The sequence below is a fragment of the Scyliorhinus canicula genome, chromosome 1 (genome assembly GCF_902713615.1).
Source record: "Scyliorhinus canicula chromosome 1, sScyCan1.1, whole genome shotgun sequence".
Lineage (NCBI taxonomy): Eukaryota > Metazoa > Chordata > Chondrichthyes > Carcharhiniformes > Scyliorhinidae > Scyliorhinus > Scyliorhinus canicula.
In genome coordinates this window covers 17,390,125-17,412,209 of record NC_052146.1, presented here as the reverse complement: position 1 = coordinate 17,412,209, position 22,085 = coordinate 17,390,125, and the positions used below count along the sequence as shown (strand labels likewise).

The 22,085-nt window shown below is 46.2% G+C and overlaps 1 protein-coding gene across 1 annotated transcript in view; it reads left to right on the top strand.

The window, feature by feature from the left end:
- The window catches only part of LOC119974779 (seizure 6-like protein), a 398,298-nt gene that overhangs the window by 205,507 nt on the left and 170,706 nt on the right, over positions 1-22,085 (top strand). The gene's annotated exons all lie outside the window — the stretch shown is intronic.

Genomic DNA, 22,085 nt, shown 5'->3' with positions numbered 1-22,085 from the left:
GCCGTTCTCTGGCGGCAGGATTCTCTACTCCCGCTGCTAGTCAATGGGATTTCCCATTAAAGACACCCCACACCTCCAGGAAACCCAGCAGCAGGGGTCCACTACCGGCAGGACCACAGAAAGCCGCCACCACCAAACAGCCAGAGAATCCCGTTCAGGGTGTACTGTACGGAAAAAGGCCCTTAGTCCACTCAGTCCATGCCTGTGTTTATGCGTCACTAAAACCCTTCCCAGATTGACCAGCAGCCCTGTAGCCCCAACTGCACCATGAGCAGGTAATGGCTGGAGGGGTCGGCAGGGGGTGGGATGCTCAAAGCCATCTCAAGGGGGGTGCCCCGGATGGGCACAGGGGACCCCCCCCCCCCCCCCCCCCCCCCCAAAGCAGTTACACCTGCCTTTCCTGCCAACCTTTCGCCCGTGCATTGAAGCCTGCAGGACCAGAGGACCGGTCACCCTCCTTCTGTCTTCCCAGCCACACGTATTATAGCGGCAATGGCGGAATGAGGTCCTTGACAAGCGACTTAAGGGCCTCAGTAGTCCTAAGAGGTGGGGGGGGGGGGGGGGAGAGAGGGTAGAAGCGGGCTGTCTGACATCGTACCCACCCTCCGTAACATGGGGGCAGATCTGGGACGGGCAGGAAGGCAGCGAGCTGACCGCCCGCTTTAGTTTATGGACCCATCTAAATCACTGCCTTGTCACTTGAAGAGATGGTGTTATAGGAATGCTGCATGACTACACGATGCTATGCTGTGCATCCTGTCACAGTGATGAATGGCAAGCAATCACTTGCCATCTGCAGCTGGAGCCATAGCAACAGAGACTGATCTTTGTGTACTTTATTTCCATTAAAGGAGACGAGGATCTCATAAAGTCGAGGAAATTACAATCAGAAAAGGCAGAGATTGTAAATCTGTGCTGTTTCTTTTACCAAGTATAATGCTTTTAAACAATACTACTTCCAACTGTTCCAGGATGAATTAAGAGGTTTGTTCTGAAAGCTTTGAATTACTACATCTTAAACCCACTTCCATAATGCAAAATACATAATTGCTCATTAAGAAAAGTTCATTTTCTTCGAAGGCAATAAACTCTATTCAGCAATGCCGCGCCATGGAATAAGCTAACAAACTTCTCCATCTGGAGCTTTATATTTCTCAGAAGATTGTTAGTCTTTTTTAAATATTCATTCACACCAGGTGGGGCATCAGAGGCAAGGCTAGGATTTATTGTCCACCTGTGAAACTGATGGTGAACCGGTTGCAGTCCGGGTTGGTCATGTAGCAATCTTGCTACAACCGAGTGGCTCGCTGGGCCATTCCAGAGAACAGTTCAGAGTCACCCACATCGCTGTGGATCTGGACACACGTTTCGGCCACGCCAGGTAAGGACGGCAGATTCCCTTCCCAAAAATGAGTCGGGTGGGTTTTTACAGCAATCCAGAATATTACTAATCCTCGCTTTTTATTCCTGATTTAGCTATCTTGTTGGCTGAATTTAAATTTACCCAGTTATTGTGGTGAGATTTGAACTCATGTCTTCAGATGATTAATCCAGGACCTCGGCCAGGAGATGCCAAGGATACACCTAAGATAGTGAAGATGGAAAATCTTCAATCTTTCCACCTGCCTCATATGTTGCCCAGGTCGTACAGGAGTGGACTGTGCCCATAGGTTTTGTAGACTCGCAGTCTGATGTCCTCAGCCATGTTGCTGCTGTTCCACACACACATACTCAGCTTGGACATAACAGCTGCTGCATTTCTGATGCACGTGTTGAGTTCAGAACCAAGTGACAGATTGCTGGTGATTGTGGAACCTAGATATGTGAAGCTATGAGCAATCTGTGGCATCAGATTGCAAATGCTGATAGATTATGGTCTGTCAATACACTGGACCATGATTGTTGTCTTTCCTGATGCTGTTGGTCAAACCAAATCCATCACAGGCGAAAGAGATTCTGCCCCATTTGCCATTGAAGGAGTCGCTTGGTATAGAATGCTAGTGCAACATTGTCAGTGTCACACTGCCGTGGAAAGCAGCTTGCTGCAGTGTGCCCGATTAAAGCTGGGAGACCCTGCTCCCGGGATCTAGCCGGCAGATAATGCCTCGTCAGATCCAACGCAATCTCGCAACACGTGGCGATGCAAATCCCACCTGTAGTGATCTGCATATCTGTATGTATACAAGGGTTGAATTTATAGACATAACAGCTGAGTGATCACTAGATGGCAGCACCAGAGAGCAGTATAAAACATAGACTCAAGCCGAGTTCCTGCCTCTTCATGTGTATAGTGACCAGAGGTAGAGAGAGATAGCTCAGAGTGCAGATGTAGTTAATTATAGTTCATTCTTATTCAATCTTGTTTATTTAATATATAGTATAAATGTTAGAGAGAGAACAAACTCACAGTTTATTTGTTAAAGTTACTCAATAATTATTTGCTTTAATTGGAAGACTACGAGTATTAATCAACATCGAGTAAGAGATCCCCTTGGGAAGGAGCAAATTAGTAACACATATTACACAAAATATTACGACATGCTTCCATTGTGGGTGAGATCACATTTTGGCAAATTTGCATATTAGAGCGAGACAGCTAGTCTCACTTTAATGTGTAGATTCCCGAGATACCTGAGGCTTTGGGATTAATTTCCTTTGCCTCAGAGAACTCGGGTGAGTGCATTTCAGCACTGGTCTGCACAAATGGGGACCAGACGGAACGGTACTCACAGGGGTTTGAAGGCCCCCAACTGCATGCCCTGTGGACAGGGTGGTGCTGCTAGTGCTACTTGGGCACTCTGGCAGTGCTAGCTTGGCACCCTGGCAGTGCCAACTGGGTGACAGGTTAGCACTGGCAAGTGGCATTTCTTGTTGCGTGGGTTTATGCTGGGGGTACCCTGCATGGGGGGGTGGGAAGTGAAATTGGGCTGGGGGGGTCGGGGGTTGCTTCAGGGGCTTTGTACTACAGCGGGAAGTTCCGGCGAGCGGAGTGTACAAAATGGGGCTATGGACGGCCTTGGCTACGCATTCCCACTGAGGCCCCTTTTTTCTTCACATCTTTCAATTCATTATTGGGAACAAAGAACAATACAGCACAGGGACATGCCCTTCGGCCCCAAAAGCCTGTATTGCACCTGATACCACCTTTGTCCAAAACCTTCAGCACTTCCTTGTGCCGTATCCCTCTATACGCATCCTATCCATATATTTGTCAAGATGTTTTTTGAACGCCGTTAATGTAGCTGCTTCCACAACCTCCCCTGGCAACGCATTCCAGGCACTCACCACCCTCTGTGTAGAAGATCTGCTTTGCACCTCTGCTCTAAACTTTGCCTCACAGACCTTAAACCTGGTGAGTGACTCTGGGAAAGAGTGCCTGCCCGTCCACTCTATCCTTGCCCCTCATAATCTTGTGTATCTCTATCAGGTCACCCCTCATGCTCCTTAATTCTAATGAAAACAGTCTGAGTTTATTCAGCCTCTCTGCATAGCTAACACCCTCCAAACCAGGCAACATCCTGGTAAACCTCCTCTGCACCCTTTCCAAAGCCTCCACATTCGTCTGGTAGTGTGGCAACCAGAATTGTGCGCAATATTCCACGTGCGGCCTTCCCAAGGTTCTATACAACTGTAGCATGATTTGCCTGTTTTTCTACTCGATGCCCTGTCCAATGAAGGCCAGCATTCCATATGCTTTCTTGACTACCTGTCCATTTGTGTTGCCACTTTCAAAGATCTGTGGACCGACACACCCAAATCACTCTGACTCTCTATATTCTTAAGCGTTTTGCCATTTACAGTATATTTCCCCTCTATGTTAGACCTACCAAAATGCATTACCTCACGTTTGGCTGGATGAAACTCCATTTGCCATTTCTCTGCCCAAGTCTCCATAGAAACATAGAACATACAGTGCAGAAGGAGGCCACTCGGGCCATCGAGTCTGCACCGACCCACTTAAGCCCTCACTCCCACCCTATCCCCGTAACCCAATAACCACTCCTAACCTTTTTGGTCACTAAGGGCAATTTATCATGGCCAACCCACCTAACTTGCACGTCTTTGGACTGTGGGAGGAAACCGGAGCACCCGGAGGAAACCCACGCACACACGGGGCGAACGTGCAGACTCCGCACAGACAGTGACCCAAGCCGGGAATCGAACCTGGGACCCTGGAGCTGTGAAGCAATTGTGCTAACCACTATGCTACCGTGCTGCCCCTGTATCAAATGTTGCACGCACATTCCAACGTGAGGGTTCTGTACGGTTTCTACAGCGGCTCGTGCAATGTTGGCAGCTCGTAGATTTGTAAATCTGGCACCTCTCCATCAGAGCCTGAGATTGTTGGTCTTGTAGCTTTGAATGAAACAAGCGTTCCTGAATGAAGCCTGGAGGAGATTATCAGTGGACTCAGATGGGGGTGGAAATGTTTCTTTGTTCCTCATTGCCGAATAATCACCCCCCTCCCCCGTTTCTGTCATCATGCAGATTTGGATAACAGGTTCCAGGAACCAAAATGCTTTCTCGTGCAGTTGAAAAAGACTGTTTTCCTCTGACAGCCCCTTGATAATTACCACAGCATATAGGCTGCGCTGTGCAGCAGTAAATTGAATTAGATTACACAGAAATTGAATTTCCCTGCCCTGGGACAACAATTAATGAAATGACTTTCTTTGGATCATTGAACATGACTTTGAGCTGCGCGTTGTTGTATTGTGACTCTGAAGAAGCCCGTGATGTCTGGCGGGAGCCTTTTAGCTGCAACACAGAAAGTTCAGCAAAAATAATCGGTTTCTTTTGTCTGTATGTTCATGTCGGCTCATTAAACTGAAGAATGGCGGTACTGCGAAGGGACCTTTTCTCTTCGTGCTCTCATCCACCGACAGAATTAAGTAATCCCAGGTCAGGCAACAGAGGATAACCGGAGAGCATAGGATTTCTGAAAAAGAGAGGATGATTCAGGGAATTATAGACCTGTGAGCTTGACGTCAGTGGTAGGCAAACTGTTGGAGAAGATATTGAGGGATAGGATCTATTCACATTTGGAAGAAAATAGACTTATCAGTGATAGGCAGCATGGTTTTGTGCAGGGAAGGTCATGTCTTACAAACCTAATAGAATTCTTTGAGGATGTGACAAAGTTAATTGATGAGGGAAGGGCTGTGGATGTCATATACATGGACTTCAGTAAGGCGTTTGATAAAGTTTCCCATGGCAGGTTGATGGAAAAAGTGAAGTCGTATGGGGTTCAGGGTGTACCAGCTAGATGGATACAGATGGATGAACAGAGGTATCTCGGCATCCAGGTACATAAATCCCTGAAAGTTGCCACCCAGGTTAATAGGGCTGTTAAGAAGGCTTATGGTGTGCTTGCCTTTATCAGTAGGGGGATTGAGTTTCGGAGCCACGAGGTCATGCTGCAGCTGTACATAACTCTGGTGCGGCCGCTCCTGGAGTACTGTGTGCAGTTCTGGTCACCACATTATAGGAAGGATGTGGAAGCTTTGGAAAGGGTTCAGAGGAGATTTACTAGGATGTTGCCTGGTATGGAGGGAAGGTCTTAGGAGGAAGGGCTCAGGGACTTGAAGTTGTTTTCGTTAGAGAGAAGAAGGCTGAGAGGTGACTTAATAGAGACATATAAGATAGTCAGAGGGTTAGATAGGGTGGACAGTGAGAGTATTTTTCCTCGGATGGGGATGACAAACATGAGGGGTCACAGCTTTAAATTGAGGGGTGGTAGATATAGAACAAAGAACAAAGAAAATTACAGCAGAGGAACAGGCCCTTCGGCCCTCCCAGCCTACGCCGATCCAGATCATTTATCTAAACCTGTCTCCTATTTTCCAAGGTTTACTTCATAGAACATAGAACGATACAGCGCAGTACAGGCCCTTCGGCCCACGATGTTGCACCGACATGGGAAGTCAAAAACTAAAGGCCATCTAACCTACACTATGCCATTATCATCCATATGCTTATCCAATAAACTTTTAAATGCCCTCAATGTTGACGAGTTCACTACTGTTGCAGGTAGGGCATTCCACGGCCTCACCACTCTTTGCGTAAAAAACCTACCTCTGCACTCTGTCCTATATCTATTTAAGGCTATGTCTCCTCGTGCTAGCCACCTCCATCCCCGGGAGAAGGCTCTCGCTGTCCACCCTATCTAACCCTCTGATCATTTTGTATGCCTCTATTAAGTCACCTCTTAACCTTCTTCTCTCTAACGAAAACAACCTCAAGTCCATCAGCCTTTCCTCATAAGATTTTCCCTCCATACCAGGCAACATCCTGGTAAATCTCCTCTGCACCGTTCCAAAGCTTCCACGTCCTTCCTATAATGAGGCGACCAGAACTATACGCAATACTCCAAATGCAGCCGTACCAGAGTTTTGTACAGCTGCAACATGACCTCATGGCTCCGGAACTCAATCCCTCTACCAATAAAGGCCAACACACCATAGGCCTTCTTCACAACCCTATCAACCTGGGTGGCAACTTTTAGGGATCTATGTACATGGACACCAAGATCCCTCTGCTCATCCACACTACCAAGAATTTTACCATTAGCCAAATATTCCGCATTCCTGTTATTCTTTCCAAAGTGAATCACCTCACACTTCTCCACATTAAATTCCATTTGCCACCTCTCAGCCCAGCTCTGCAGCTTATCTACGTCCCTCTGTAACCTGCAACATCCTTCCGCACTGTCTACAACTCCACCGACTTTAGTGTCGTCTGCAAATTTACTCACCCAACCTTCTGCGCCCTCCTCCAGGTCATTTATAAAAATGACAAACAGCAACGGCCCCAGAACAGATCCTTGTGGTACGCCACTCGTAACTAAACTCCATTCTGAACATTTGCCATCAACCACCACCCTCTGTCTTCTTTCAACTAGCCAATTTCTGATCCACATCTCTAAATCACCCTCAATCCCCAGCCTCCGTATTTTCTGCAATAGCCGACCGTGGGGAACCTTATCAAACGCTTTACTGAAATCCATATACACCACATCAACTGCTCTACCCTCGTCTACCTGTTCAGTCACCTTCTCAAAGAACTCGATAAGGTTTGTGAGGCATGACCTACCCCTCACAAAACCATGCTGACTATCCCTAATCATATTATTCCTATCCAGATGATTATAAATCGTATCTCTTATAATCCTCTCCAAGACTTTACCCACAACAGATGTGAGGCTCACCGGCCTATAGTTACCGGGGTTATCTCTACTCCCCTTCTTGAACAAAGGGACCACATTTGCTATCCTCCAGTCCTCTGGCACTATTCCTGTAGCCAATGATGACATAAAAATCAAAGCCAAAGGCTCAGCAATCTCTTCCCTGGCTTCCCAGAGAATCCTAGGATAAATCCCATCAGGCCCCGGGGACTTATCTATTTTCACCTTGTCCAGAATTGCCAACACTTCTTCCCTACGCACCTCAATGCCATCTATTCTAATAGCCTGGGTCTCAGCATTCTCCTCCACAACATTATCTTTTTCCTGAGTGAATACTGACAAAAAGTATTTATTTAGTATCTCGCTTATCTCCTCAGCCTCCACACACAACTTCCCACCACTGTCCTTGACTGGCCCTACTCTTACCCTCGTCATTCTTTTATTCCTGACATACCTATAGAAAGCTTTTGGGTTTTCCTTGATCCTACCTGCCAAAGACTTCTCATGTCCCCTCCTTGCTCGTCTTAGCTCTCTCTTTAGATCCTTCCTCGCTTCCTTGTAACTATCAAGCGCCCCAACTGAAACTTCACGCCTCATCTTCACATAGGCCTCCTTCTTCCTCTTAACAAGAGATTCCACTTCTTTGGTAAACCACGGTTCCCTCGCTCGACCCCTTCCTCCCTGCCTGACTGGTACGTACTTATCAATAGCTGTTCCTTGAACAAGCTCCACATATCCAGTGTGCCCAACCCTTGCAGCCTACTTCTCCAACCTACACATCCTAAGTCCTGTCTAATGGCATCATAATTGCCCTTCCCCCAGCTATAACTCTTGCCCTGCGGGGTATACTTATCCCTTTCCATCACTAACGTAAAGGTCACCGAATTGTGGTCACTGTCTCCAAAGTGCTCACCTACCTCCAGATCTAACATCTGGCCTGGTTCATTACCCAAAACCAAATCCAATGTGGCCTCGCCACTTGTTGACCTGTCAACATATTGTGTCAGGAAACCCTCCTGCACACATTGTACAAAGAACGACCTATCTAATGTACTCGAACTATATCTTTTCCAGTCAATATTTGGAAAGTTAAAGTCTCCCATAACAACTACCCTGTTACTTTCGCTCTTTTCCAGAATCATCTTCGCCATCCTTTCCTCTACATCCCTAGAACTATTAGGTGGCCGAAAGAAAACTCCCAACAGGGTGACCTCTCCTTTTCTGTTTCTAACCTCAGCCCATGCTACCTCGGAAGAAGAGTCCCCGTCTAGCATCCTTTCCGCCACCGTAATACTGTCCTTGACTAGCAGCGCCACACCTCCCCCTCTTTTGCCCCCTTCTCTGAGCTTACTAAAACACTTAAACCCCGGAACCTGCAACAACATTCCTGTCCCTGCTCTATCCATGTCTCTGAAATGGCCACAACATCGAAGTCCCAGGTACCAACCCATGCTGCCAGTTCCCCTACCTTATTTCGTATACTCCTGGCATTGAAGTCGACACACTTCAAACCACCTACCTGAACACTGGCACCCTCCTGCGAAGTCAAATCTGTGCTCCTGACCTCTATACTCTCAATCTCCCGTACCCCAAAACTACAATCCAGGTTCCCATGCCCCTGCTGAATTAGTTTAAACCCCCCAAAGAGCACTAACAAATCTCCCCCCCCAGGATATTGGTGCCCCTCAGGTTCAGATGTAGACCATCCTGTCTATAGAGGTCCCACCTTCCCCAGATAGAGCCCCAGTTATTCAGAAATCTGAATCCCTCCTGCCTGCACCATCCCTCTTAGCCACGTGTTTACTCCCCTCTGTTCCCGCCCATTCATATACCTGTCTAGATGCTTCTTAAATGATGCTACCGTGTCCGCCTCTACCACCTCCGCTGGTAAAGCATTCCAGGCACCCACCACCCTCTGCGTAAAAAACTTTCCACGCACATCTCCCTTAAACTTTCCCCCTCTGACTTTGAAATCGTGACCCCTTGTAACTGACACTCCCACTCTTGGGAAAAGCTTGTTGCTATCCACCCTGTCCATACCTCTCATAATTTTGTAGACCTCAATCAGGTCCCCCCTCAACCTCCGTCTTTCCACCGAAAACAATCCTAATCTACTCAACCTTTCTTCATAGCTAGCACCCTCCATACCAGGCAACATCCTGGTGAACCTCCTCTGCACCCTCTCCAAGGCATCCACATCCTTCTGGTAATGTGGCGACCAGAATTGCACGCAGTATTCCAAATGTGGCCTAACCAAAGTCCTATACAACTGTAACATGACCTGCCAACTCTTGTACTCAATACCCCGTCCGATGAAGGCAAGCAATGCTGTATGCCTTCTTCACCACTCTATCGACCTGCGTTGCCATCTTCAGGGTACAATGGACCTGAACTCCCAGATCTCTCTTGATTCTTGGAAAATAGGCGACAGATTTAGATAAAGGATCTGGATCGCACAGGCTGGGAGGGCCGATGGGCCTGTTCCTGTGCTGTAATTTTGTTTGTTTGTTTTTTGTTTTGTTTGATTCTGAACGTCAACCTTGACTGATACTTCGCCGTTAAAGGTTTGATTTTCCCCAAGCGCTCATGGTACTAAACAGTCTCCGAGGTGGTGGACGATCAAAATGAGCTGCCACGCCTATTCTGAATGTGTTTAAGGCAAGACACCTTCAGCAATTAGAAAGGCACCATTTGTTTTATCTCAAGGAATCACATGTAAAGTGTCATGGAAGTGTCCCTTCAAGAAATGTCTTATCACATGGCTTCAGTGATGTCATTTTGTGGGTGGAGCTGAGCTGTGGCTGTGAGGTTTTAGTTTCTCTTTCATTTTGACTGCTGTGGACTACAGACAGAGAAAATAAGTGTTTTGGCCTGCCTCTCACTGTTTTCATTTAAAAGAGTTGTTCCAGAAAAAAAACCATTGATTATAGCTATCTGCTTCTAGTTTGCTTTCCGGAAGGGTTTAAACCTGCTGGTGAGACGGGGGTCAGAATCTCAGGAAAAGCCAGTCTTATTGAAGTGAGAATGCAGAGTGCTGGGCTTGAAAAGGGGTTTTTGGATTATGGGATTTTGTTTTTGAATTGGAACAGTTAGGGGGAATTCATTAAGTGTTATACATAGATTACTGTAGCTGGGGCAGGTGCCTTTATGTTTGTAATTGATAAAAATTCTTGCTGTGTGTTTATATAAATGTTAACTGAGTTCTTAGAATAAAGCTTATTTTGATTATGGTGTCGAGGAAGGTTGTTGAATCACATCTGAAGGGAAGGCTCTAGTGCTCATCCTAGCCAAATTCAACATAAAGGTTGTAGGTCAGGTGGACTTCATAATATACTTTGGAGTTTCGAAGACCTGGCCCATAACAAAAGGTAAAAAGCCTTATTACCGCTATACAAGGCATTGGCGAGACCACGTCTGGAGTACTGCATACAGTTTTGGCCTTCCTATTTAAAGATGGAGATATATCCGTTGGAGGCAGTTCAGAGAAAGGTTCACTGAGCAACTTCTTGGGATGAAGGGATTGTCTTCTGAGGAAATGTTGAGCAGGTTGGACCTTACCCATTAAAAGAATGAGATGCGACCTTATTGAAACACGTGCAACTCAACGATTTTGGCAGGGTAGATGTTGAGAGGATGTTTCCCTCACAGGGGCCTGCTTTAAAATAAGGGGCTCTCCCATTTAAAACACGGATCAGGAGGCATTTCTTCTTTCGAAAGGTCATTAATCTTTGGCATTATCTACTTAGCCATTCGATATATTTAAGACAGATTTTTGATCTACAAGTCAAAGCTTCTGGGGACAGCAGGAAAGTCTAGGTCAGATCCACTGTGATTTTATTGAGTGGTGGAGCAGAGTTAGTGGCCTAATCATGCTCCTATTTCTTATTTTCTAATGTTCTTATGAGCCTGCACTGGGGGCAGCCACCCAGAGGCTTATTAAGAGATTAACTGCTACGTAAAATACCTGTCAGCACTCACTAAGAAGGCTGCGCAATATTTTGGTGACCAGCATTCTTCCTCAGGGCCTCTCTATTACATGAAAAAATTATTTGGTGCTGATTAATATTCCATAAAGTTTTGTTGATGCAGTGGGTCCAACACGTTGGCATGCTATATAATTTGGCAATGAGAAACAACTTTGCAAAAACTGAGTGAGAAACTGCAGCTCGCGACTGCTCCGCATCCATAGTTAATCAATAAGCACTTGTGTGAAATGGGAAACATTTTTTACAATCATCCTTTCATCTGTCTGAGCCAATAATGGAAATATGGTTTAGGAACTATACGCTGCTCATATGGTGGATTTTTCTCCCCTCAAACTGCCTCTGCTTAACGTTTTACTCTATATGATACCAAAATACCATAAGATGCCATTTTCAACATCCTGGGGTTTATCATTGACCAGAACCTGAATTGGACTCGTCAAGTCAATACTGTGGCTATAAGAGTAGGTCAGAGGCTCGGGATCCTGCATGAGTAACTTACCTCCTGATCTGCCGTAAGCTGTGTGCCATCTACGAGCCACGAGTCAAGAGTGTGATGGAATACTCTCCACTTGCCTGGATGAGTGCAGCTCAAACAACACTCAAGAAACTCAACACCATCCAGGACAAAGCAGCCCACTTGATTGCTCCTCCTTCCACAAACATTCACTCCCTCCACCACTGACGCAGAGTGGCAGGCGTGATCACCATCTACAGGATGCACTGCAGTAACTCGCTAAGGCTCTTTCAACAGCACCTACGAAACCTGCGACCTCTGCCGCTCAGGAGGACAAGAGCAGCAGATGCACGGTAACCCCTGCAAGTTACGGCCCAGGTCGCACACCACCCTGATTTACAACTATATTGTTGTTCCTTCACCGCCATTGGGTCAAAATCCTGGAACTCTCTTCCTAACTGCACTGTGGATGTACCTGCACCGTACGGACTGCAGCGGTTCAAGGAGGTGGCTCACCACCACCTTCTCAAGGACAATAAATGTTGTCCCAGCCAATGACACCCACACCCTGTGGACGAGTAAATAACAAAAAAAAAGAAACTGTATTCAAAAGAGGGAAAAGAATATGAACTGAGATCGCTCCAGTACCTTTATGAGGTCCAATAATGTTGCCGCTCTTCACCCACTCTCCAAACACGCAGGTCTCAAACTGGGAACTCCTCAGAGTCCTGTTTCACGGAGACTTCTTCAGTCACACAACAAATGAATAATGTTAATCTACAAGCTCTAAGCAAACAGAGAAAACAAATTGGAGAAAGAGAGACAGGAACAGCCTGAGGATTCAGGGTAAACCATTTCGGACAGAGATAAGGAGACACTTCACACAAAGAGTGGTGAGCCTGTGGAATTCATTACCACAGGAAGTAGTTGATGCTAAAACTTTGAATATATTCAAGAGGCGGCTGGATACAGCACTTGGGGAGAATGGGATCAAAGGCTATGGGGAGAAAGCAGGATTAGGGTATTGAGTTGGATGATCAACCATGATCGTGATGAATGGCGGAGCAGGCTCGAAGGGCCAAAAGGCCTCCTCCTGCTCCTATTATCTATATATCCATGTAACAGCATCGGAGGATTGGGAACCTGCCAATGTGATACCCTGTTCAAAAAGAGAGGGAGGCAAAAACTGTGGAGCTGTAGGCCGACTAGCCTAAAAGCTATTGTTCGAAACATGTTGGAATCAATTATTATCAACAGCAGCACATTAGGAAAATCATAATCTAATCCAGCTGGTTCAGCATGGCTTCATGAAAGGGAAACAGTGCCTGACTAATTTGTTCAAGATTTTTGAGGAACTCTCTACCAGACTGGATAGAGGGGAACCAGAAGATGTGTTGTATTTGAACTTCCACAAGGCGTTCAACAAGGTACCTGAGGAAAGATTAAGACATAAGATAAGAATCTATGGTGTTGGAGGTAGTATATTGGCATAGATAGAGAATTGATGAATGGATAGGAAACAGCGAGTGGGCATAAGGGGTTCTTTTTTACTTTGGCGATCTGTAACCAGTGGGTTCCACAGGGACCAGTGCTGGGACTGCAACTGTCAAGGACAATGAATGTTGCCCTGGAGGACTTGGGGGTACTTGTGTACGAAACACAGAACGCTAGCACACAGGTGCAGCGGGTAATCAGGAAGGCTAATGGAATGATGGCCCTTATTTCCAGGGGGTTGGGGTATAAGAGTCCGGAAGTCTTGCTGCAGCTGTACACGGTACTGGTGAGACCTCTGGAGCACAGGGAGCAGTATTGGTCCCCTTATTTCAGGAAAGATATTATTTCATTGGAGGCTATTCAGAGAAGGTTCACTCGGATGATCCCCGGTATGGAGGGAATGTCTTCGAGGCAAAGGATAAACAGGTTGGGCCTCTGATCATTGGAATGTAGAAGAATGAGAGGTGATCTCATTGAAACATATAGGGCGAAATTCTCCGACCCCCACGACGGGTCGGAGAATAGCGGGAGGGCCTTCCCGACATTTTTCCCGCCCTCCCGCTATTCTCCACCCCCCCCCCCCCCCCCAACTCCCGACACGAATCGCTGCCGCCGTTTTTTTACGGCCGGCAGCGATTCACAGCTGTTCGATGGGCCGAAGTCCCAGCCCTTTACGCTGTTTTTACGAACGGCAAACAGACCTGATCTGGCCGTTCGTAAAAACGGCGGGAACAACTCGCTTTTTATAACCATGGCACCGATTGGCACGGCAGTACCACGGCCGTGCCAAGGGTGCCATGGGCCCGCGATCGGTGGGCACCGATCGCGGGCAGCGGGCCCGATGCCCGCGCACTATTTGTCCTTCCGCCGCCCCGCAGTATCCATTCGCGGGGCGGCTGAGGGGCATCCCGGCCCGCGCATGCGCGGGTTTCGCGCAAATATGCGATGACGTCATCCGCGCATGCGCGGGTTGGAGTCTTCCAATCCGCGCATGCGCGGCTGACGTCATATGACGCGTCAGCCGGCGCTAACTCCGGCAAGCGGGCTTAACGAAATTCGTTAAGCCCGTGATGCCGGAGCTTGCGGCGTCGGGCTGCTAGCCCCGACCGGGGACCAGAATCGGTTCCCGGTCGGGAAGGGGCGCGCTGGCGTCAAACCCGCCCGGGTTTGACGCCAGCCTTACGATTTCTCCCGTTTTGGGAGAATCGCGCCCATAGTATTCATAAGAGACTTGACAGGGGGAATACTGACAGGATGTTTCCCTCATGGTGAAGTCAAGGTCCAGAGGTGAATTTGGATAAGGTTTGAGAGAGGGAGGAGCTGAATTCTGATCTGCCTGACTCGGAGTCCATAATTCATTCCAAGTAGGAATAGTTAAAAGAAAAGAGTAATATGTTAAAACAGAGCAGCCTTGTCTGAAGACAAGGAAGAGGCTGAAACAACCCAGTTAAAGCAGCTATTTGAAGATATTCAGCCAGAGTCTGAAGTGGTTCTAACCAGAGCCAAATCTGTTTTACAAAGCAGGTATTACTCTATGCCCTGCTGATTTTCAACTGGATTAAGAGCTGTTTCTTTTCTTGTTGTTAAATGGGAAATTATATAGTTGTGTTGGAAGAATTGTAAGCTGCTCTTTCCGGGTGTGAAGTTAAAAGTTTAGTATTTTATTGATTTGATTTGATTTGATTTAATTTATTGTCACATGTACCGAAGTACAGTGAAAAGTATTTTTCTGCGACCAAGGGAACGTACACAGTATGTACATAGGAGCCAAAAATGAATAATCGACAGAGAACATCGACAAATGGTGCATCAACAAATAGTGATTGGTTACAGTGCGGAACAAGGGGCCAAACAAAGCAAATATATGAGCAAGAGCAGCATAGGGCATCATGAATAATGTTCTTACAGGGAACAGATCAGTCCAAGGAGGAGTTGTTGAGGAGTCTAGTAGCTGTGGGGAAGAAGCTGTTCCTATTTTATGGATGTGCTTCTTTACGTTTTATAAATTTAGAGTACCCAATTCATTTTTTCCCATTAAGGGGCAATTTAGTGTGGCCAATCCACCTACCCTACACATCTTTGGGTTGTGGGAGCGAAAACCACGCAAACACAGGAAGAATGCAAATTCCACACGGACAGAGCCGGAATCAAAACTGGGACCTCAGCGCCATGAGACAGCAGTGCTAACCACTGCACCACTGTGCTGCCCTGGGTCTTCTGTATCTTCTGCTTGATGGAAGGGTCTGGAAGAAGGCAAAACCTAGTGGGACGGGTCTCTGATAATGCTGTCTGCCTTTCTGAGGCAGCAGGAGGTATATACAGAATCAATGTGGGGGTGGCAAGCTTGTGTGATGTGTTGGGCTGAGTTCACCACACTCTGCAGTTTCTTGTGATTTTGGGCAGAGCAGTTACCATACCAGGCTGTGATGCAGATGGATAGGATGATCTCTATGACACATCTGTAGACATTTGTCAGAGTCGATGCAGACATGCCAAATTTCTTTAGCTTCTGTAGTAAGTAGAGACGTTATTGGGTTTCTTGACTGTTGTATCAACGTGAGGGACCAGGACAGACTGTTGGTGAAGGTGACCCCAGGAACTTAAAGCTATCGACTATCTCCACTTCAGAGCCATTGATGCAGATGTAGGGGGGGGGGGGGGCAGGGGGTCGCGCTACGCTTCCTGAAATCGATAATCAGTTCCTTGGTCTTTCCGACATTTTGAGAGAGGTTGTTTGCGGTACACCTTGCAACCAAATGACTTATCTCCCTTCTGTAGTCTGATTTGTCGTTGTTTGAGATATGACCCACCACAGTCGTATCATTCGCAAACTTATAGATTGAGTTGGAGTATTCATAATAAAGTTTTGTTTTAGAAATACCAAAGCCCTATCTTTTTTGTGCAATAACTCCTGGAGTGAATTATTTTTCCACACAGTCTTAAAATAATTCGGTTCAGTATCCTTGCCACTGTTGGGGTCAGGTCTGGGATCGTAATAAGGTCATGGGGCATCTTAGGGAGAGGAGACTGGAGAATGCCTTATCCTTGGGATGCATATAACGGAATTAATGGGAAGAGCCAGGTCTGCATGTAGTTTTGCACTTTTCCACAGGATTTTAAGTTTTAAAAGTGGCATTTGAACTATACTGGGTAGCTTAATTGGAATAAACAATTTCTTTGTGGTTCATGTGATTAATTCGGGGGGCAGCACTGTCGCACAGTGGTTAGCACTGTTGCTTCACAGCACCAGGGACCATTTTTCGATTCCCTGCTTGGGTCACTGTCTGTGCGGAATCTGCACATTCTTCCCGTGTCAGCGTGGGTTTCCTCTGTGTGCTTCGGTTTCCTCCCACAAGTCTTGTTAGGTGAATTGGGCATTTTGAATTCTCCCTCAGTGTACCCAAACAGATGCCGGAGTGTGGTGACTAGGGGATTTTCACAGTTACTTCATTGCAGTGTTAATGTAAGCCTACTTGTAGCAATAATAAAGATTATTATTATTGTTGCAAAACTATTTGTTTGTGGTTAATGTTGTTAATTCTGGGGGCAGCAAGGTGGCACAGTGGCTAGCACTGCTGCCTCATGGCGATGAGGTCCCAGGTTCAATCCCGGCCCTGGGCCACTCTCCGTGTGCAGTTTGCACATTCTCCCCATGTTTGCGTGGGTTTCGTCCCCACAACCCAAAGATGTGCAGGATAGGTGGGTTGGCTACGCTAAATTGTCCCTTCATTTTAAAAAATGAATTGGGTACTTTAAAATTTATTTATTTTTTAAATTAAAATATGGTTAATTCTGTGTTGAAATTAAAGTTTGTTTTACCATTAAAAAAGTACCTCATAATCAAAAAGACCGGTTTGAAGGAGTGTCTTCGAGGAGGAAAGTGAGGCAGAGAGGTAGAGTGGGGTAGGGAGGGTTTTCCAGAGCTTTGGGCCCAGGCAACTGAAGACAGAGCCACCAATGGTGGAGTGATTCTAATTGGGGATACACAAAATGTCAGAGTTAAAGGAGCACAAATAGAGCGGAGGGTGTGGGGTTGAAGGAGATGATTGAAATAGTGAGGAGAGAGGCTGTGGACAGATTTGAAAATGAGAATTATAAAATCTTGAGTTGCTTGACTGGGAGCCAATGTAGATCAGCGAGCACAGGGGTGGCAAGGGAATGGGACCAGCTGCGAGTTGAAGCACGAGAGGAGTTCCGGATATCCTCAATATTACAGCGGTTTAGGAACATAAGAACTAGGAGCTGGAGTAGGCCATCTGGCCCCTCGAGCCTGCTCCGTCATTCATGGCTGATCTTTTGTTGACTCAGCTCCAATTTCCCGCCCGAACACCATAACCCTTTATCCCTTTATTCTTCAAAACATTATCTATCTTTGTCTTGAAAACATTCAATGAAGGAGCCTCCATTGCTTCACTGGGCAGGGAATTCCATAGATTCACAACTCTTTGGGTGAAGAAGTTCCTCCTAAACTCAGTCCTCAATCTACTTCCCCTTATTTTGAGGCTATGTCCCCTAGTTCTGCTTTCACCCACCAGTGGAAACAACCTCCCCGCATCTATCCTATCTATTCCCTTCATAATTTTATATGTTTCTATAAGATCCCCCCCCCCCCCCCCCCCCCCCCCCCCCCCTCCTAAATTCCAACTTCTAAATTAAAGTGGGTGACCCTATGGGAATGTATTGGAATAATCGAGCTTGGAGGCAATGAAGACATGAATGAGGGTTTCAGCAGGAGGTCATCGAATTAGGGGCAAAGTCAGCCGATGTTGGGACTGGACAGGCTAGATGCAGGAAGAATGTTCCCGGTGTTTGAGACGTCCAGAACTAGGGGTCAAAGCCCAAGAATAAGGGGTAAACCATTCAGGACTGAGATTAGGAGGAACGTATTCTCTCAGAGAGCTGTCAACATTTGGAATTCTCCACTACTGAAAGCTGTTGGGGCCAGTTCGTTGGATAAGTTCAAGAGGGAGCTGGACGTGACCCTTGCGGCTAAAGGGATCAAGGGGTCTGGAGAGAAAGCAGGAGAGGGATGCTGAATTTGCATGATCAGCCTTGATTGTATTGAATGATGGTGCATGCTCGAAGGGCCGAATGGCCTACTCCTGCACCTATATTCTATGTTGCTATGTTTCTATGAGGCAGCAATAGGAGGTCTAACAGATGGTACGTATGGTCAAAAGGTCATCTGTGGACCAAATGTGACACCAAAGATGCGAACAGACTAGTTTACTCTCATATTGTTGCCTAGGAGAGGGAGCAATTCTAATGATAATCAAATAATCAAACTTTCTTTCTCCTTTGTGGAGAGAGAACAAGGCTAACGTTTCTCAAAGCAAAGAGTCATCTCGACTCAAAATGTCACCTGCACTCTCTGTCCACGGATGCTGTCAGACCTGCCGAGATTGTCCAGCATTTTGTGTTTTAGTTTCAGATTCCAGCATCCGCGGTAATTTGCTTTTATCTTTTTTATTTCTCCTTTATTTGCCCTCTGCATGAATTGGGAATATATCAAAGTAACAGCAATGGAACTCAAACAATTCATTCCATGATTAGATCGGAGGCATAACCTCAGGACAGAGGCACGACAACATTGGTATTTCTCAGGAAATCCTTCAAAACAGTAACAATTCGTGACACCATGCATTGAGCACCCACCCACCCCCGCCCCTTGCAGTAAGTGTCAAACAAAGGGCTTCATTTTCCAAGAGCTCTTCGTGAATGTTAAAATTGTAACGCGATTCCCCTACGGTTCTCTATAGATGTTCAGCTGAAAGGAATTGGCACAGAACAATGAGTAGCGAAGGATAATTTAATCAATGTAATGATGGCATCATGCCCCTCTCAGCATTTCAAGGGGACAATTCTGTCCGTTACACATTGTTCCACTTCCACATCACAAAAGCACCCGCGCCCCTTTCCCCACAGCATCCTCCCTCGCCAGCGCAAGAGGTACAAAACACTCCCTTTCACTTCCTCCCATCTCACCATTCAGAATTCCAAACATCCAAGTCAAACAACAATTTACTTGTCTTCCTGCAATGATTCTACTGTATACACTGCTCACAATGGAGACGGTACTCGAATATGCACTGTGGAGACCAAATGTAGGTTGAGTGGCCATTTTGCTGAACAATTCTGTTCGATCCCCAAACACAACCCTGCGCATTCAGTCATTTTCCATTTTAAATCTTTGTCCCTCTCTGCCCTTTTTCCCCTTGGCCCTTGACATTGACTCCCGAGGAACAGCACCTCATCATTCGATTACTACTTCATTTCAATCATTTCAGATCAGAATCGCCCCTCCTATTTTCTCAGGCAATGAATGTTCAGCTCTTGCTTCTTACACCTCTTCTCGACCCAGCTTTTGTTTCTTTCCTTGGCCCGTCACCCCTTTTGGCATTCAACCATTCCTGTTATTCACCCTATCACAGATTTACCGCTTTGTTTTCCATAAGATCATAAGACATAGGAGCAGAATTAGGCCACTCGGCCCATCGAGGCTGCTCTGCCATTCAATCATGGCTGATATGTTTCTTATCCCCATTCTCCTGCCTTCTCCCCATAACCCCTGATCCCCATATTGATCAAGAACCTATCTATCTCTGTCTTAAAGACACTCAGTGATTTGTCCTCCACAGCCTTCTGCGGCAAAGTGTTCCACAGATTCACCACCCTCTGGCTGAACAAATTCCTCCTCATCTCTGTTTTAAAGGGTCGTCCCTTTAGTCTCAAATGGTGTCCTCTGGTTCTAATTTTTCTACGTGGAATCATCCTCTCCACGTCCACTCTATACAGGCCTTGCAGTATCCAGTAAGTTTCAATAAGATCCCCCTTCATCCTTCTAAACTCCAATGAGTACAGACCTAGGGTCTTCAAACGTTCCTCATTTGACAAGTTCTTCATTCCAGGGATCATTCTTGTGGACCTTCTCTGGACCCTTTCCAAGGCCAGCACATCCTTCCTTAGATCCGGGGGCCAGAAACTGCTCACAATACTCCAAATGGGGTCGGACCAGAGCCTTATACAGCCTCAGAAGTACATCCCTGGTCTTGTATTCTAGCCTCTTGACATGGATGCTAACATTGCATTTGCCTTCTTAACTGCAGACTGAACCTGCACATTAACCTTAAGAGAATCATGAACAAGGACACCCAAATCCTGATTTCTTAAGCATTTCCCCATTTAGAAAATAGTCTATGCCCTAAATTCCTCCTTGCAAAGTGCATAACCTCACACTTTTCCACATTGTATTTCATTTTGCCCACTCTCCTAGCCGGTCCAAATCCTTCTGGCATTCCCCTTGCTTCCTCAATACTACCTGTCCCTCTTCAGATCTTAGTATCATCTGCAAACAGTGACTTCTTTCATTCTTCCAGATCATTAATGGATATTCCTCCTCAAAGAAAACTAGGTAGATCTGCAAAAGCCAGTGAACAGGAGACCTTGGAGATTTTTCCACCGGCTCTTCCATGAGCAGAAACCATTACTTAAAACAGCTGTTGTCTCGCACTTTGCCAGGCTGAAAACGAACGTTTCCTCAGAGTGGTTGCCAGTTCGGATTATTCAGCCCTGGCACCAATCTGTTGTATGCGAAATGACTCGCACTATATTTGGACAACTCTTATCTAGTGCATTGCAGTCTTCATCCTTAAGTGCTACCATATGCTTTGATATTATCTTCTTAGCTAATTGTCAAACTAATGAAGTGTCTCATCCATGATGGCCACTTAACTGCATCGCTAATGTCAAGCTGAGGAGCTCCAAAGAAATGATTACATATTCAATGGTTGTGTAGCTTCCAAAATTGCAACCGTTACAGAAAATCTTTCATTTGCAGCTTGGATTCTTATGCACAGGCTCAGTAGCTGATCCATTTCAGTGTATATAGTTAAAATGGCATAGGCAGCAGTAAGGTATTAGAGGCTCCACTCTACCCTTAAGTAAGGTCTAGGCTCTCAACATTAGCTGCAGTTTCGCACCACTGTCACATTTTATTGGCTGTGCTAATCACGCAACCCACGTTGGGGTTGTTACTCAAACCTAAGAGCCTCTTAGGTGATGGCGTAGTGGCATTGTCACGGGATTAGTAATCCAGAAACCTAGCGTATGGCTCTTGAGATGTGGGTTCAAATCCCACCATGGCAAATGGTCAATTCAATCTGGAATTAAAATTGCCACCTGTATAAACCCATCTGGTTCGTTAATGTCTGAGGGTGGAACGGTGGTGCAGTGGTTAGTACTGCTGCCTCATGGTGCCGAGGTCCCAGGTTCAATCCCGGCCCTGGGTCACTGTCCATGTGGTTTACACATTCTCCCCATGTCTGCATGGGTCTCACCTCCACAAGCCAAAGATGTGCAGGGTAGGTGGATTACCCACGCTAAATTGCCCCTTAATCGGAAAGAAAAGAATTGGGTACCCAAAAATTATTTTTTTACAAAGGTCATGTGGTTTCAACTCTCCCCAAGGGGCAATTAGGAATTGACAACAAATACGATTGAATAAGAAAATAAATTCTACTTTATCCTTCTCTAAACATGACAGCTGACGATTTACCATTTTCCGACTGAAGATGTATAGTCGCTGGTGGTATTGTTTTCCAAACCACTTGGCGCTAAACCTTGTATCTCTTTTTCTCTCTCCACTTTATACTGCTCCTGAGGAAATGAGAGCTGCAATTGTTGAGTGTAAAATCAGCTGCAAGTTCTGATTGTATTGTGTGGCATTCAGAGAGTTGGTGTCCCTGAACCACCTTGTGAAGAAAGTGCTGCACAAGACTCTCCTTTTATCACATACAGCAGAAAGAGAAAAGAAAGGACGAGCACTTCTCTGGTACTTTTTGTGACATTGGGACACCCCAACAAGCTTTACAGCCAATGAAGTACCCCTGAAGTGTAGTCACTGTTACACTATAGGAAACTCTGCAGCCAATTTGTGCACAGCAAGCTCCCTCAAAAAGCAATGTGATAA